Source organism: Fukomys damarensis, unplaced genomic scaffold (genome assembly GCF_012274545.1).
Source record: "Fukomys damarensis isolate Sample0158 unplaced genomic scaffold, DMR_v1.0_HiC HiC_scaffold_39, whole genome shotgun sequence".
Lineage (NCBI taxonomy): Eukaryota > Metazoa > Chordata > Mammalia > Rodentia > Bathyergidae > Fukomys > Fukomys damarensis.
In genome coordinates, this window is record NW_022900951.1 from 86,073,407 (window position 1) to 86,077,919 (window position 4,513).

A 4,513-nucleotide genomic window follows, 5' to 3' on the forward strand; every position below is an offset into this window, starting at 1 on the left:
ACAATAAAAAAAAGATACAGTCTGGACAAATTTAAAACTTTTTATTCAGTATTCTGATATAGTGAGTAGAAAAAGCCTATTGAGTACACAGTTCATAACTTCACTACTCAAACTGCAGAAGTAGACTTTCAGAGTATCTTTAAATTAGAGCACAAATTTGTTCTCTGGATTACTTACCAAAATCTTTGTCTGAAAAACTATACAGTTTTGCCAAAATATTTTTAATTTAGAAAGTGAAACCAAAAACTTCCTTGGTACAACATGTTATTTAATTTTAAAGTACAGATTTTTATGTTGCATTTGACAACATAGTTAGGTAATCAGTATATTTTTAAGGCATAAAATGATAGCAGCCATTTTAGTACAATTAGAGAATGTCCAAATATATCTTCACATGCTAAGCTCAAGGCCACTTGTTCAGAGAATATATCTGAGGTCCAGGATTGTTGAAAGAGAAAATGCTCACATTGCTTATAAAAACAATGGGTAGTATAAAGAACAGAAAGAAAGAAAATTAAATAACAAATGTATATAAAACCTCTTGACACCAAAAGCATATTCCATAAAAGAAATTAATAAACTGGACTTCAAATTAAAGACTTTTGTTCTGCAAAACTTTCTGTGAAAAGGTTGGATGGAAAGACAAGCTACAGACTAAAAGAATATGCTTCCAAAGCCCATATCAAACAAAGGATCAGTACATAAATATATCAAAAGCTCTCATACATTGCTGATGGAAATGGAAAATGGTACAGCCACTGTGGAAAACACTTGGGCAATTCCTTAGAACACAAAACAAGTAATTATTATAAAACCCAGAAATTGTACTCTTGGGCAATTATCCCAGAGAAATGGAAATTTATGCTCATATAAAAATTATGCTCATATAAAAAATACATAATTGTTCACAGGAGCTTTATTTTTATTTGGCCCTGAATCAAAACAAATGAAACCCTGGAAACACCAGATGTCCTTCGATAAGTGTGAATAGTTAGACACAGTACATCCATACCATGGAATACTATTCAGCAATGAAAATGAACAAATTACTGACAAAGGATACATCCCTTGCATGAATCTCCAGAAATTATATCAAGTGTAAAAAGCTAATCTCAAAAGGTTACTGTGAGTTCATTTATGTAACATTTTTCAAATGACAAAGTAATACATGTAACATAGATCTGTGGTTGCCAGAGGTCAGGAAAGGATATAAACAGCAACACATGGAATCCTTGTGGTGATTTAACTCTTCTGTAACTTGCCTGTGGTAATCACACAAATCTACATGTACTAACATTGCATAGAACTAAATATACATTCACAAACTAGTGCGTGTTAAAACTGGTAAAATCTGCATAAGGAGGAATTCCTTGGTTCTGCTCCTATACTCTTTGCATGCATGATTGTGGGAGCAGATAAAGGATATTACTGCTTATAAATATTTGACAATCTTAATATTCATCTCAAAACTCTCAATACTTAAAGTCTGGGAAATGAAAAAATATATAAGATCACTCAATTGCAGGAGTAGAAAAACAAAGCTTTCATTTTTGCAAAGGGCTCAGCAATCAAAGTTCAAGGAAGTGGAAAAAAAGTAATGCTGGAAACATTCTACAAGCAACAATTAATATGACCATCTTCTCCTACTTTATGGAGCCTTAATTTCCCCAAGATTTTTTGTCCCTCATTTGGTTTCTGTCTTTCATTTAAAAAAAAAAACTGTTCACTGTTCATACATCTGTCTAACAACCCAGACTATAAGACTCATCAAATAGAGATTGTCTTCTTAACTATCATATCCTGAGGGCCTGGCACAAAATAAATGACAGATGGAGGAGCAAGATAGTTTAATGAATGAATAAATAGAACAAATGAGATGTATGCATATTCTTGTAAAGTTCCTAGTCAGTTACAAGGCAGTGTGTACACATTCCCTTATAAATTTCTAAAACCCACAAATATTTTAAAATAAGTCAGACACATGAGCTTAAGTATTTCATAGTTTCTCTTACATGAGAAAGTGAAACTATAAATAATGAGCAAAATAAATGACAGATAATAGGGAACAAGGAGATAGATGTTTTGCAAATGGTAAGGGAATCAAGAGATGAAGAAAAGAAAGAATGGGGAGTGGGGAAAGGTGAAGATGGAAAAAGAATTAAGATGTGTTATGTACATGTACCAACTCCCTGTAATGAATGCAATCATTATGTACTGCAAATATGTGCTAATAAACATTTAAAAATAAATATATAAAATCACAAAATAAATACAATCCACATTATATAAACATTTTATTTGCAACCTGAATTAACAATATAGTAATAGCTACCTTTCAAAGAAATTCTTTTTACATCCCTTTCCCCCCTCCCTTATTTTATAGACACTCAGGTGTAACTCATTAAGTTAGGATGAATTATTAACTAAGTATATGTAAATTAAACTAATATATGCAGACCTTTGAGAAAAATATTCTAACTGGTATAACAGATTTATGACAAGTATTAATGAAAAATGCATTATATACACATGTATGTATATTATACATAATATATATCCATCATTATTTATTCAGTTATAAGAATATTGAATTCAAATTGGGAACCTACAGATCATTCTGCCAACCATGAAGACATTTAGTTTACAGATGTGAAAACCAAAAATTGTAAAGTAACCTTTTCAAGGGGTTATATATCCAGCTAGAGCTGAGATGGGAACCCGAGCCTCTGCAGAGTCCCAATTCATTTCTCTTCTCACTGAACTGGGCAAGACGGATCTTTCTTCACCCATGTCATTCCTCCCTAACATACTCAAACAAAAGTCTTAATCTGAACCACGTGTTTTATAAATAGGGTTAAAAAAAACATAAAACTAAATTTACCCAAAATGTAATTGTCTCATACCTTCTACAGATTTTCAGATGTTAAATTACTTCTGATATTGGGACAATAGGAACTTTATTTGAAGGTGTAAGTATACTGACAGTTTAATGTTTTATCTCCGGTTTAGATTACAGAGTGTTAATTTTAACAGGAGTCTTACATGCTCTTTAGCTTTAGCAGCTTCAATCAAAAGATGAGCTGTTTTACAATTTAAAGAAGAGGCCTTACACTTTTATAATCTTGACTGATAGGCTTATTGGAAATACTGTAATAGACTCTCCACTTGCTGCTTTATATATCAAGAACATTTAAAGCTCTTTCTTGTTAGAGGCAAAATAAAAAACTAAGTGGCAATGATGGGAAACAGGGTTTTCATCAGCTTACATCTCTGTTATGCAGCCACATGGTACTAAAGATGAATGTAGAAGTCCAAGAAAAACATTGAAAGGAACCTTAGTTATACTCTAGCCCAACATCCCTATTTTTACAAAAGAGGAAACTGAGCAATTGATTAAACCATCATCATCAAAGCAAACTGCTCACTTTTTCAAAGGGATTCATTTAAGTGCCATTTTACCCTTAACTCTGCATCTTACTGTTCCTCAGAGACGGGACTGACTTTTTTATGGTGAAAAGAGCTAATGTATCAAATTAATTTCAAGAGGGTGAAAAAAATGCCTTTGAAGGAGGAGATTCCGAGGTGAAAACGAGTGACGTCTTATTTCAAATATGTAACCCCTTGATGGGGTCAGGCAATGAATCATATTCTCCTAGGTTCTTGTACAGACATCTGCCAGAATTCTTTAGGGTACTCACATGAGAGGAAGAGGAAGTGAATAAAGCTAATACGAAATACACAGCATCCACTGAAGGCAGAGATGTATTCAGAAGGAATGGTTTGGGGGAAGTATGCATCTGCTGGAATCCAGATGTTTTCTAACCTATCTAAAGGTATGGATGGTAAGGATATAGTACGAGCCAAGACATTCCTCAAATTAGAGAAAGCAGATGCTTCCAGAGCCAGAGAGACCCTCCTAGTTCTCAGTTGTAGAGTGACCAGAAGGGGACAAAATGGAGCTGAGGTCTAGGGGCGCCCTAAAGGTCGTTTGGAGGTCTCCTAAACACTTGATGTGTTCCTCTCACTAGGGACGAGGCAAAAACCTAGCACCCCTATCAGAAAGGTGACTTCTGGCCTTCGGGTATGGTGAGAGGTGGGAAGGGGCAGGCCAGGTTCTCCCGGACCCCGGACTATATTTAAGACAAGATAGTGACATCAGGAATTGCCCTGGCCTCAGAAGAGCCTCGCAGGTAGATCCACCAGGCTCAAGAAATAAGCGATCAGATACCGGGAACCTGAAAGCCCACCTAGCTTACTCCAGGCTCAGCTGAGGTGCGCTAAGCCAGAATGCTGGGCCCCGAGACCCACGGAGGAGGGATGCTAGCAGCCTTCTCAGCTGGTGTTACTCACCGGAGGTGCTGCCCGCAGCGTCTTCTCAGCCGGCCAGCGTCTCGCCCCCGGGAAGCTCAAGGAAAGGAGCCGCGCGTCCGATAGCTCAGGGGCGAGGAGGGGTGCGCCGCAGAGGCCAGAAAAAAGCCGCAGCGTCGCGCGCGCACCCGAAAGGCAGGCGGGG

The 4,513-nt window shown here is 36.5% G+C and overlaps 1 protein-coding gene across 6 annotated transcripts in view; it reads right to left on the reverse strand.

The window, feature by feature from the left end:
- Acsl4 (acyl-CoA synthetase long chain family member 4) overlaps positions 1-4,507 on the reverse strand; it is a 76,074-nt gene extending 71,567 nt beyond the window's left edge. For all 6 annotated transcript variants that reach the window (XM_010603068.3, XM_010603065.3, XM_010603063.3 and 3 more), the window contains exon 1: positions 4,351-4,507. The gene's annotated coding sequence lies outside the window, so the exon portion shown is untranslated. The remainder of the gene's footprint in view (positions 1-4,350) is intronic.
- Between the last annotated feature and the right edge of the window lie 6 nt (positions 4,508-4,513).